This window comes from Etheostoma spectabile, unplaced genomic scaffold (genome assembly GCF_008692095.1).
Source record: "Etheostoma spectabile isolate EspeVRDwgs_2016 unplaced genomic scaffold, UIUC_Espe_1.0 scaffold00002618, whole genome shotgun sequence".
Classification (NCBI taxonomy): Eukaryota; Metazoa; Chordata; class Actinopteri; order Perciformes; family Percidae; genus Etheostoma; species Etheostoma spectabile.
This window is the reverse complement of record NW_022602925.1, coordinates 25,666-39,986: the sequence shown is the minus strand read 5'-3', so window position 1 is coordinate 39,986 and position 14,321 is coordinate 25,666. Positions and strand designations below refer to the sequence as shown.

At 35.9% G+C, this 14,321-nt stretch overlaps 2 non-coding genes across 2 annotated transcripts; both read left to right on the top strand.

The window, feature by feature from the left end:
• Nucleotides 1-3,559: 3,559 nt before the first annotated feature.
• On the top strand, nt 3,560-3,632 carry trnaa-agc (transfer RNA alanine (anticodon AGC)). Its single transcript has one exon. It is a non-coding gene; the product is annotated as a tRNA-Ala (tRNA).
• Nucleotides 3,633-4,950: 1,318 nt separating this feature from the next.
• On the top strand, nt 4,951-5,023 carry trnaa-agc (transfer RNA alanine (anticodon AGC)). The gene has a single exon. It is a non-coding gene; the product is annotated as a tRNA-Ala (tRNA).
• Nucleotides 5,024-14,321: the final 9,298 nt, after the last annotated feature.

The following is a 14,321-nucleotide window of genomic DNA, read 5'->3' as shown; positions in this document are numbered from 1 at the left end:
GTAGAGACCTTTTCTGTTTTTGTTTACTTTAATAATGGAATAAACATATTTCATATACATTTAAATTCATGGTTTGTTCCGTCTTTGGTCCACAGTTTAAAAATGTAGATGTTATAATGATTCATGGTGTAATTTTGTAAATTTGGGTCCCGGGGGGAGACACCAAATTTCTCTTTTGGGTCTTGAGCTGAAAAAGTTTGGGAACCACTGTAGATTATATTAATGCATATACACATCAACTTTCTTTTTCATTAATGCATATACACATCACCTTTCTTTTTCATTAATGCACATACCCATACACTTTCTTTTTGATTTATGCATATACACATCAACCTTCTATTAGATTTACGCAAATATGCATCAAGGTTTTTTTTTTATTTCTGCACATGCATTAATCTACACATCAACTTTTGTTTTGATTAATGCATATACACATATACTTTATTTTAGATTAACGAATATACACATCAACTTTCTTTTAGATTTATGCATAAACACATCAAATTTCATTTTCATTAATACATATACAAATCAACTTTCTTTTCATTATATCATCACTATTCATTATGACATCAACTTCATTTTAGATTAATGCATATACACATCAACTTTCATTGATATTAATACATATACACATAAACTGTCTTTTTGATTTACGCATATACACATCAACTTTCTTTTACATTAATGCATATACACATCAACTTTCATTTTCATTAATGCATATACACATCAACTTTCTTTTTGATTTATGCATAAACACATCAAATTTCTTTTTGATTAATGCATATACACATTTATTATGTCATCATCACAATTCATTATGACATCAACTTTTGTTTTGATAAATGCATATATACATCAACTTTCTTTTAGATTAAGGCATATACAAATCAACTTTCTTTTTGATTTATCATCACCATTCATTATGTCATCATCACTATTCATTATGACATCAACTTTTTTATAGATTAATGCATATGCACATGAAATTTCTTTTTGATTTATCATCACCATTCATTGTGTCATCATAACAATTCATTATGATCATCATTATGATATCAATTTTCTTTTAGATTTTTGCATATACATATCAACTTTCTTTTATATTAATGCATAAACACATAAACTTTCTTTTTAATAAATGCATATACACATCAAATTTATTTTTGATTAATGCATATACACATCAACTTTCTTTTTGATTTATCATCACCATTCATTATGACATCATCACTATTCATTATGACATCATCACTATTCATTATGACATCATCACTATTCATTATGTTATCATCACAATTCATTATGACATCAACTTTGTTTTAGATTACTGCATATACACATCAACTTTTTTTTAATAAATGCATATACACATCAACTTTCTTTTCATTATATCATCACCATTCATTATGTCATCGTCACAATTCATTATGACATCAACTTTCTTTTTAATAAATGCATATACACATGAACTTTCTTTTAGATTAATGCTTATATACGCATCAAGGTTTGTTATAGATTTTTTCATATACATAACAACTTTTTTATATTAATGCATATACACATCGACTTTCTTATTGATAAATGCAGTCTCTGGTTCTGGCTCTGTTTCGAAGCGTAATAACTCCTGAAAACAGCCCGATCCGGTTGGGGAGAGTTCTAGCTCTGCAGTGCCCTGCTACGTCCTGCTGTGCCTTGTAATGCCGCACAGTGCCCTGCTATGCCATGAACTACTACAAAGAACTGCTACAAACTACTATTTTTTCTATTTTTGTTATTTCTACTCTTTACTCTAACCCCAACCCGTCAGACACCGCCTACCAAGAGCCTGGGTCTGTCCGAGGTTTCTGCCTAAAAGGAAGTTTTTCCTCGCCACTGTCGCACTGTTGCTTGGAAATGTGGTCTAGACCTACTCTATCTGTAAAGTGTCTTGAGATAACTCTTGTTATGTATTGATACTAAAAATAAAATTGAATTGAAATTGAATTGAATTGAAAATAAAATACATCTCACAAATGAAAACCATTGATACCTATTGAAATTGATTAATTAATTAATATGTGTGCTACTTTGGCTCCAATACAGGTCTGTGTCTGTCCATCTGCTCCATTTCACTCCCCCACTGAGTCAAAATTAATGCCCCGCCCACAACACTTTGGTAAGGCTCTGCATTATTTTGGGGGACAGCGAAGGCCTCTCGCAGTTCTTTATCTCCTCCCCTGAAATTTGTACCACGATCTGAGAACAACTCAGTGGGGGCGTTTCTCAATACCAAGTAAGCAAAGAACGGACTTGTGTTCTTGGGGAGACCGTACTTGCTAGCTGTACCTGGAAGACTGAACTCGCAAGTTCAGAAGCACACAAAACGCTGTTGACAGTTTTGAGACAAAGCGTTCTTCCTGTTATTGCGCAACACCCCCAGCAAAGAGGGCGCTTGCCACTTTATAGTTAGCTTTGATGTGTGTATTCATAATAAAGCAAGGACGGTCACCCTTCACACCGCCTTGTTGTTTTGTTGTTCAGTCTTCCAGGTTTTCATTTAAAGTGCTATTAAGTATCACGGGCCAATAACTATATAAATACCGACACAACGGCGGGGAAAAAATCCTTGTAACATTTTAATTGAAAGCAGAAAAGAAACGTTAAAATAGGTATTAAAATTATAGATGGACTGGGTAAAGTTAGTCACTGCCGTCTGTTTATGTTACAGAGAAGCAGAAGAGGAGCCCGAGAGGGAGGAGAGCCAGGATGAAGAGGACAGACATATATGACAGCGGAGAAAATTGTTTAAAATATCTTACAATATCTTGGACCTGGCTTTGCTGCAGTGGTCTGTCTAAATGTGGGGCCAGAGTGGTCTGTCTAGACGTGGGGCCAGAGGGGTCTGTGAGCTGACTGACTGACCGGCTCGCGGCTGGCGTAGCAAGCTCGCCCGCCGGGGTTTGCGGAGCTTTCAAACTCCGAAGGCTTTTTTAATTCACCGTCAATTTTTGTTGAACTGCCTATATTCAAAATCTACACCGCTGATTTCTCGCCTTAAAACATCTTAAAAATGAATTTATTGATTTAATAATAGACGTAAATTGTGAAAATATGTGTACCGGAAACCATAAGCGCTTTACACCCGAATTGAATGCTGGGATACCTGCCCGGCCAAGTTCACACAAGTTACCATCCGATGTATCCTCGGTAAAATGGGCGTGTCGAGATCACATCCGGGGATTTTAACTGTTCTTGGCGAAATGCTAACTTGTGTATTGGGTCAGTACTTTGGCCACCAAACATGACGTTTCACAAGAACACAAGGACACAAGTCCATAGAAGAACACAGATTGAGAAACGCCCTATGACTTTTTATGACTTTCATGAATTTTCAACATATTATACTATGACTTTTTATGAAATTTTTCAACATATTATACTATGACTTTTATGACGTTTTATGAATTTTTTGACATACTCTAAAATTAATTTTTATGACATTTTATGAATTTTTGTCATACTATACTATGACTTAGGATTTTTTTCAACATACTATGATTTTTTTTGAAAAGGGGAATTAGCTCAAATGGTAGAGCGCTTGCTTAGCATGCGAGAGGTAGCGGGATCAATGCCCGCATTCTCCAGAGGACTTAAGCTTCTCCTTGTTTTACAACAAGAACTTTAAATCTGGACTTGTTACAACATACTACACTACGACTTTTTAGGAATATTTCAACATACTATACTATGACTTTTTATGTTTTTGTCGACATACTATCCTATGACTTTTTATGTTTTTGTCGACATACTATCCTATGACTTTTATGACTTTTTTGAGACACTATACTATGACTTTCATGATTTTTTCGTCATACTAAACTATGACTTTTTATAAATATTTCGACATACTATACTATGACTTTTTATGATTTTTTGTTATACTAAACTCTGACTTTTTATAACATTTTATGAATTTTTGTCATACTAAACTATGACTTTTATGAATTTTTGACATGTTATACTACAGCTTTTTATGAAATTTTATGAATATTTTGTCATACTATACTATAACTTTTATGAATTTTTTGACATACTAAACTATGACTTTTATGAATTTTCAACACGTTATACTATGACTTTTATGATTTTTTGTCATACTAAACTATGACTTTCATGATTTTTTTTGTCATACTATAGACTTTTTATAAATATTTTGACATACTATAGTATGACTTTTTATGAATTTTTCAACATACTATCCTATGACTTTTTAGGAAATTTTTTGTCATACTATACTATAACTTTTTATGAATTTTTGACATACTATACTATGACTTTTCATGACTTTTTGACATACTCTACCATGAATTTTTTCAACATACTATGACTCTTTTTGAAAAGGGGGAATTAGCTCAAATGGTAGAGCGCTTGCTTAGCATGCGAGAGGTAGCGGGATCAATGCCCGTCTGTTTTATCACAACAACTATATATCTGGACTTGTTACGACATACTATACTACGACTTTTTATGAATATTTTGTCATACTATACTATGACTTTTATGAAATTTTGACACATTATACTATGACTTTTTTTTCAATTTGACATACTATACTATTACTTTTTATGACTTATGAATTTTTTGTCTTACTAAACTCTGACTTTCATGATTTTTTTGTCATACTATACTATGACTTTTTATGAATTTTTTGACATACTATTATATGTTTTTTATGACTTTCATGAATTTTCAACATATTATACTATGACTTTTTATGACATTTTTTGACATATTATACTATGACTTTTATGACGTTTTATGAATTTTTGACTTACTATACCATGACTTTTATAAATTTTTTGACATACTCTAAAATTAATTTTTATGACATTTTATGAATTTTTGTCATACTATACTATGACTTAGGATTTTTTTCAACATACTATGACTTTTTTTGAAAAGGGGGAATTAGCTCAAATGGTAGAGCGCTTGCTTAGCATGCGAGAGGTAGCGGGATCAATGCCCGCATTCTCCAGAGGACTTTAGATTCTTCTTGTTTTACAACAAGAACTATAAATCTGGACTTGTTACGACATACTACACTACAACTTTTTAGGAATATTTCGAAATACTTTTAAGCCTCGTTTAGCGTCTACGTGACTAGGATCCTGCGGACAGTATAGGAGAGGACAACTAGAAAGCGGCTAGTTTAAGGTGACCAGGGGTCCCCGTGTTTGCTGACCTGTCCCCGGCTGGATCTGTCCTGGTGTTCACTGTAACTGACAGACCCAAAATTGGAATAAAAGAAAAAAAAACACTGACCAAACGGAGCCGGTAGTCACAAAGACAGCCAGAGCCAGAAAAAAAATTACTGATTATTTACATGGAGTCTGGTGGACATATGCTGCTCTAGACACGCTATAAGTAGAGATTATTTACATGGAGTCTGGTGGAGATATGCTGCTTTAGACACGCTATAAGTAGTGATTATTTACATGGAGTCTGGTGGAGATATGCTGCTCTAGACCCGCTAAAAGTAGAGATTATTTACATGGAGTCTGGTGGAGATATGCTGCTCTATACACGCTAAAAGTAGTGGTTATTTACATGGAGTCTGTTGGGTTTAACGAACGCAATTTCGTGGATGTTATGTTTTTAATCTTTAACAGAAAGGTCGACCTTTCCATGATGTTGTCAGACACATTATAATTTATGATAATGTCCTCTTTGGTTTTCCTGGTGTCCTACTAAGTTGATTAACAAGTGGATGTTACTGCCTGTCTGTGTCCACCTGTAGCTTTAGTCTGGACCTGGAAGCCTTAACTTTTACCTCAGACATTGGGTTTGTTTTAGAGAATTAAATACTTTTGTTGAGAAAAATATGACTATATTGAATCTAGTAAGGTTGTAGTGGATGGGACTGCCTTTTTTCTTGTAGTTTTACATACTTTTGACCATTCTCTGACCGGTCAGTTGCAATTTAATTATTTGAATAATTCTAAAACAGCATCACAGTGATAAAATTTCATGTCATAATAATCTGTAATTCATATTGACCAAAGAAACCAAATTTAAAAAGGACTTTAAAACCCAAATACAATGTGAATCCCATTACTGTTACATGAAGAAAGAGAATATGTAGAGTATGATTATAAAGAGAAGAGATACAGACAGAATATTTATCAAGTTAAGATTTTATCCTGGAAGCTAAACACAGCTGCTGTTAGTTAAAACCTTTTTTCTTGCTACCTGTCTGTTATTTTTGGATGATAACACTAAGCAGCATGGTCTATGAAGCCTACTAGAGATTCACTCCATTTGGTTTTTGATTAGAGAAACTATCTGATGTGGTCATTGACTTTCCATCAGTTTAGTCTGAATGTGGTCCAGCACAGCTGGATATTAAAGCAACTGTCATCCTACTGTTATGTAGTTAAGACTCCCACCAGCCTGGTACTTGTTGTAGATGTTGTTACACTTTTTAAGGTATTCTTAAAAGAATCAAAATATGCATGGGGCAGTTATGAGCACATCATTTGGCTTCTATCCAGATGTGAATTGTACATTACTAATTTACCCAGACTTCTTTTTTCTGATCATGCTTGTCCCAGTGACCGTTGTAATAACGACAATCACATTTGGTAATTTAGGCTGTGACAGCGGAAAACGGTAAACATGCAGCCGCGTAGACGCATTAATCCAAAGGATGAGGCAAGATTTTATGTTGCTGCTAAAAGTGACAAAGTAGGACTTGAAATCAAGTACATCAGTGCTGTAAAAGGTATGTTAAATCTTCCGACTGTCTAATTATGATTCAACTTTAATACATATCACTTTTTGCCACTTATTTGTTGTTTTGTCTTTGATGAATTAGGTCGTGGCCTCTTCACCTCTGTTCCATTTGAAAAGGGAGATGTCTGTTGGAATACAGAGGTGAGCTGATAACTAAGCAAGAATGTGAGAGAGACAGAGAATATACCATGACCTCCTCAAAGTGTTCATGTTCAAGTTCAGTTTTGACGGAAAACTGTGGTGGTAAGTATATGTCACTGGTTAATCTAATCAGAATTATAGGACTCTTTTTCTCCCTTCAGGTTAATTTAGTATATTTAGTATAAAAACTGATTGTTTAGAAAATGTAACTTGTGTGATTGTAGTGTTGATGCAGCAAAAAAGGATGGATCGTTTGGCAAACTTGTAAATGACGACCATATAAACCCTAATGCCAAGATGAAGTACATTGCTATGCAAGGGAAGCCCCATCTCTGCTTGTTTGCAGTTGGAGACATAAATCCAGGAGAGGAGATTACCTATGATTATGGTGACTCAGACTGGCCATGGAGATGCAAGGTGGTCAAAATTTGACTTTGTGAAATTGATAGTTCTCATGACAAATGCTTTAACCATAGAACATTTCACATTTCACCAAAATCCAGTAGATTTTTCATCTAGCTTCAGGTGGAACATGATTTATATAGCTTTTGTTAGCACCACCAGCTCTGATGCTACATACCCAGCACACCATAGCAGAGATGACATTGACCATTACAGACTGGTAGAACAAAAACAAAGAAGTCATTAAATGCTATATTCATCAGAGTATAATTTTCATGCTCCACGGTCTGCAGTATGTTATGTATTTTTTCCTTTTTACAGGGCCTTGATGACAAAATGGCTCCAAAGTCTTTCTATCAGTGCTTACTGTCTTTTTTTTAAAATTCAGATTTCAAATATCCTCTCTAGGACTTTCTCTTTATTGTCCTTTTGTCTCTATCTTCTGCTTCTACAGGTGACCCCTGTGAGCAAGTGCATCCATACAGGTGTCAGCCGACCAAATGAGACCAGTTCAAGGCTCGGCCCACTCACCAACGTTGGACAGGTAAGTTATATCTAATGTACAACTTAGTGAAGTGACTAGTGAGGTTGTCACAGTTTAGAGGGTCCTGTCACCAGATGTGATATAATGTCAATGTTAAGTTGTTTGGTTACATGTAATGGATAGGCACTCTGTTAGTTACATTGGGCTACAACAAGTCAGCTCCTGGAACCGAGGCTAATCACAAATTCCCATCTACAATTTAAAAATATGAAGAAGGTATATCTTCAAATAGAATATGCTATAAATAAGCTGTATAAATAAGATGCTATAAATAACAATAAAATACAATTCAATAAAATAGTAATAATATGTACAAGTCTGATGGCTGATGGTCTGTGTGTGTGTGTGTGTGTGTGTGTGTTAAAGCAACGTCTCTGATTGGTGGGGACTGTTGCCAAGCAAATATCTAGCAAAGGGCAGACTAGAAGATGATCGTTTCTGTAACGTTACAAATTAATTTCCTTAACATTAACCTTAAAATTTAAACACTAACTGAATAACCAAGTTTGAGTGGTTTCTTTTTTTGAAACGTTTTGTTAAGATAAAATCATTTTAATATAACAGATTATTTTTGGTAACTTTTTTTTTCTTTAAATATCTCACTAATTTAAAAATATACAGCATAAATATATCAAACTGCACTATATGTATAGACCCTTTGGAAGTGACGTCCCACTCTAATCGCACAAATTATGAACGCCATGACGGGCTGCAGAAGAGCTACGCTGTAGGCAGACGGCAAGCCAAATGCATACATGTTGATTCATAAACTATCTGCAGAGCAAGCATGTGTATCGACTGCATTTCTGGTTTAAATGACTGATAAATAATAAAAACATCCACCAGACTCCATTTAAAAAAAACAGTACTTTTGGCGTGTATAGAGTAAACATATGTTCATATGTAAATGAGTAACGCATGTGTTTATTTCCACTAACACTAGAGTTGTGATGGTTAGAAAAGTGTAGAGAAGACCAAAAAAGCTTTTCATAGTTTTATTTGGTTTCTGTCCAGTTTGAATGAAGTGTGTAATACAATGCTAAAATGAGAGTGGAATGGAGTCTGGTGGGTTTAGCGATGCCTGCCTGAGCAAAATATATATAAATAAAACACCCCAGTTTTGCAAAAATTTTAATTTGTTTTAAAGGTGAAGTGTTAAGTGTCTTATCCCTTCAGAGAAAGACCTTGTAACAACCTATTTAAGACCTTTCTATTTCCCAGAAACAGCTATGACGAACCTAGCACTAAACCAACAAGCCTCCATTTAAAAAACAGTACTTTTAGCGTCTATAAAGCCAACATATGTCCACGTGGAAATTGGTAAAGTGTGCGTTGATTTCTACCAACACCAAAGTAGTGATGGTTGGAAAAGTGTGATTTGGGAGAAACCGTGCTTGATATCTGAATGCCCATTCAGCCCAATAAACACCAAAGTCCTGTCTTCAGTTTCAATTTGTAACTATGTTTCTACGTTAAAGTATGGCGATGCAGCATGGAGGTGTTGTTTTGAGCGATGTTGAGTGATTTCCCTAAGATTTCCCATTAAAGTCTATGAGGAATTTTGCACCGTTTTTCGCAGATTGCAGATTTTGCAGATTAGTCACGTTTTCATGTATTTTGTGTGCACGTGTTGGCAACGCTCCTTAACCTATAGTAGCCTACTAACGTTAGCTACTTCATGACAGCTAGCTACTATCCGGTTAACAGTCCGCTAGCATGTCTATACGCTCTAACTTAGCTAAATGTTTTAGAATACTTAAGTAACATTACCGTTGTTTATCTTGTCATGCTGCTTTCAGTAGATGGCAGCTGATTAGACAACAAAACAACAATAACAGGTTTACTAACGTTACTTCTCTATGGTAATTAATTCCGTTAACGTTAAAAAAACATACAATTAGTGCAGAAATGCATCCCTTTCTCTATTTCCCTGAGACAGTGAACTAACTATAAACCAGCAGAAGTAACCGAGCTCCAGCAGCTGTTTGCTAGTCTTTTAGCTTGTGATATACGTTACAGCTTTCAGGGCCAATGACTTACGCTCCGCCAATAAGAGAATCCTGATGTGTTGTTTCATGTTTCCTCTCTATTTGACAAAGAGTCAAGCTGCAGTATTACACTGATATTTAATTTTATGTGAATGTCTAATTTTGAATGTTTCTGTAACCGTCATGACTAACCATAGACTATAATAATAATATTAATGGACAGAGCGTGTGTGACGTCACCCATCAGTCTGTAGAGATCTGATATGAGTTGTCAAGTTTGCGTTTATGGGTGCAGCCATCCTGGTTGTGGATGTGATGATTTTAGACGAGAGGGCGGAGTGAGAGAGGAGCCACAGACCGGTGGGCGGGATATAGAGTCTATGGGCGGGATCTGACTGACGTTAGCTGAGAGTTAGCAACGCTGCTCTACCGTTACTTCAGCTAACCACTTTCACTGGCAATGTGGATGCAACTGCTGCTGAAAGCTAGCCTACATAATTCAAGGTAAGATGTAGCTTTGCTAGGTTTTAAGTATATCTTTATCCCATAGTTAGTACAAATAAGAGGAGTCACATTGTAAAGTAAATGTATCTGAAGTTACCATGTAAATTGTCTGTAACGTTAGCTTGCCACTTAGCTAGCTATGGTAAAACATGCTAACCTTCATTTTCTGCAAATCAAAGTTTACTGTTCTAAATTTAAACGTAGTGTCAGCAAAATGCGAAATGGTGATTGGTAATGCTTATCACTATTTAACGCTAACTATTAACACATGTATAACTAAGTTTCTTATAACGTTTAGCTAACTGTAAAAACCATAATGCACCAATAATGTCGTGCTACTGTTTGCCCTGTCAGTCTAAAGTTGGTGTATTTAACCTTGACATGCTGTTAAGAGCTAATGTTAGCGGAAATAAGCTAATTTAACTAAGTTACAGTTACAATAAAGAACAATGGACTGTTGTTGATTCATGTGTATTCTCCTAGCTAATTAATAAAGTACAGTTGCATGCTAGTGTGCATAGATATTTAACATAAGGGGCTTAAACGGAAATTGTGATTCTTTCTTTCAGAAATAGGATTGCTGAGAGCCAAGATGGCAAGTTTGCCTTTACCTAAACCCACAGCAGTGTTTTATGTGTGGAACTTACATTGGATTGTAAAAGGTGAACTGCACTATTTAATGTGCAATAAAAGGTCTTTTTAGAAATACTTTTGTTGTTTTTCTGAAGTGACTATAGGGACATACAGTATTGTAGTCATACAAGAAGACATGAATTTGTAATTAAGTCAAGTGTAATTGGAAATGCACTAGGTGCTGTTCAATTTGTGTAGGGTTATTGTAAATTCATAACAAGTATGATCACAAATTGCAAAGGAAAAAAAACGTATTCAATCTAATGATAAAATCAAATGCAGATTTTAGAGTAAAACTAAACCATACAAGGACATGCAATGTCAAGATCAAAGTCTAACAGTTTAAATACAATAAAATATACATACAACATATAAATGATGTACTTACTGTACTTCTGAAGTGGTAACTATTAGGAACAGGACCCAAATGTAGACAGAACACAGAGACAGGAGTGTGAATTAACAGGTTTATTTAAAGTACTCAAGTATCAAGTCTAGATTTTTGAGGGGGAAAAGCACGTTCAGGTTTCCCGGGTGAACAGGTCTGGTGGTTTCCAGGAAGGCGCGAGTCCGTCAGAGGAGGACAGTAAGCCGGCTAGTGGTGGGGGGGTCCAGTGGATGGCAGGAGTGAAGCAGGAGTCAGGTTCCAATGGCAGCTGAGGCACAAGAGAAAGGATAGTAACAGGCAAATGCACAAATAAGTCAACACACTCTTAAAACTGCTGGGTTAAAAATAACCCAACTTGGGTCATATTGGTAACCCAGTGCTGGGTCAAATATGGACCGATCCATCGCTGGGTTGTTTTGACCCAGCAGGGTTGGGTTATGGCTTGGCATGCTGGGTTATATTTTATACCCAACAACTGGTTAAAATAACCATGTTGTTGGATTAAAACGACCAAAAATGGGTTAGAAAAATACAACCCATTTTCTGGGTTATCTGTATTTTTTTTTTCACTTGATTTTCACGTTAAGAAATGTATTGATGATATTATGAAATAATCAAAAACATCCCAGCATTTTGTTTTATTGCTTCAAGCCAAATATATTTACTTTAGACAAAATAAACATTACAATTAATTTCAGTTAACATTACAAATAGTATAAAAGAATACAAAAGTAATTTTACATTCTTGATTTAAAACATGTGATGCGTCACTTATTACATCACTAAACGGACAAAAAGTCACAATTTCTTAAACTTCATGCATTGAACTTTCAAACCAACTGTTAAATGTTAAAGCGCCCAAAAAACAATCTCTTTTTTCTGGGATTTGGGGGTTATTTGTGTCTCTGGTACACACACACACACACACACACACACACACACACAATAAAAACCATCCATGGTGTCTGAGTGAGATCTGGTTCCTGAATGTCCTCTGTCTTCAGTGCAGAATATGGGCCCTTTAACTCAACCGTGTGACATAGCCTACATAGAAATTAAAAAACTGCATAGTAGCTAACTGAGCTCGCATTAATTTGACAGCGTTAGATTCATGTCCTGGTCTCTGAAACACGGTTGTCTGGATGAACTCCCAAACTTTAGCACAAAGTTTTGGATAACCGACATAGAAGACCAAGAACGCCATGAGACAGACGTCCACAGCAGCCAAAGAGACGGCTGCTCCAAGGCCCCCCCCCCATTCACAATGAAAAAAGCTTGTGAACACTGATGTCCTTCCCCCAGCATTAGAATGTATGGGGGCTCTGTGCTGGATCTCATCAGGTACTCTGCCATGTTGGTAGCAATCTGAAAGAAAAAAAAAAAAAAAAGAATAAATACAAATATAATATTCTTAACAAGCCTAGGGAGCCTAGCCTTTGCCTAGTCCTAGATTTCAAGAATAAAAGACATATCAAAATGAAACAGAACGCAAGGACACTTGATTAATCTGATATAGAACCCCATTATATGAGCTGATATTCAATAATCACATTACTGGATATGAAAACAGTAAATGCTGCTTTGGATGTGAAGGTTTTTAAAAGTGACGGTCTGAACTCACAGGCTGGACATTGATGAAGGCCCTGCTTGGACGGACAACTCTTGTCCCCGGTCTGTAAGGTGCATCTGGGAGTAGAACCGTCAGCAGCTGCAAGGCTATATCGCCTTGTTTGTCTGTAAAAAATAATAAAAATGCAATAAAACAAAATGCATGCAATATTAAACATATTTGTAACTAACCCATGCAGCATAGACTTGGACAATTTTTTTGTGTGAATTCATAAAAGGCCCATTCAACTATGCTGGGCTGATTTAGTTGGCACCAGCTCTACAAAGCTGACTAAACTGTGAACTAGAGGACGACAATGGGACTAGGGCTGCGCAATTAATCGCAATTTTATGGAAATCGTAACATGAACCAGTGCAACATCCGAATCGCAGGGGGGCGCAATATTTGTTAAAGGGAAAATATGTGTCAAATCGTTGTAAAATAAAGTATTGTGGTGCTATAGAGATGTCCCGACGAATTGTATCCTACAGTCTAAAAAAAAATAATAATCTTTGTTTGGTACAGGTTTGGTACCTCTCTAAAAAAAAAAGGTTGACAGATCCACATCACTTTGACTTGTCAGGAAGTTCAACTGAAGATAGATAGATAGATAGATAGATATTTATTGATCCCAAAAAAATGGGAAATTACAGTGTTACAGCAGCACACAAAATATACATACATACAATATACATGAAATAATTATAATTATAATAACAAAATATAAGAATAAAAATATAAGAATGTAAGAACAAATATTTAAGTATATACAAGATGGGAAAAAACAAAACAAAACAAAAAAAAAAAAAAATGTGCAGCTTTTGTAAATATGACCCAGTCGTGCCGGTTGCCCTTATTGTAGTATTGTGTGTCTCAGAGTCTCATCTACCCCCCAGGGATGACGTGTTGAAGAGTTTTATTGTCTGAGGTAGGAATGATTTCCTGTAGCGGTCCGTGCGGCATTTAAACTGTCGGAGCCTCTTTGAGAAGCTGCTCCTCTGTTGGACCAGTGTGGGGTGGAGAGGGTGGTCAGGGTTATCCATGATAGATAACAGTTTGTTCAGCGACCTCCTCTCCACCACAGCTTCAAATGTGTCCTGTTTGCAGCCGATCACGGAGCCAGCCTTCCTGATCAGTTTGTTCAGTCTGTTTGTATCGCTGGCTCCGATGCTGCTGCCCCAGCAGATGACGGAGGAGAACAGAGCACTGGCCACAACAGACTGGTAGAAGGTCTCCAACATCCTGCTGCACACGTTGAAGGATCTCAGCTTCCTCAGGAAATAGAGTCTGCTCATCCCCTTCTTGTAAACAGCAGTGCTGTTGACCTTCCAG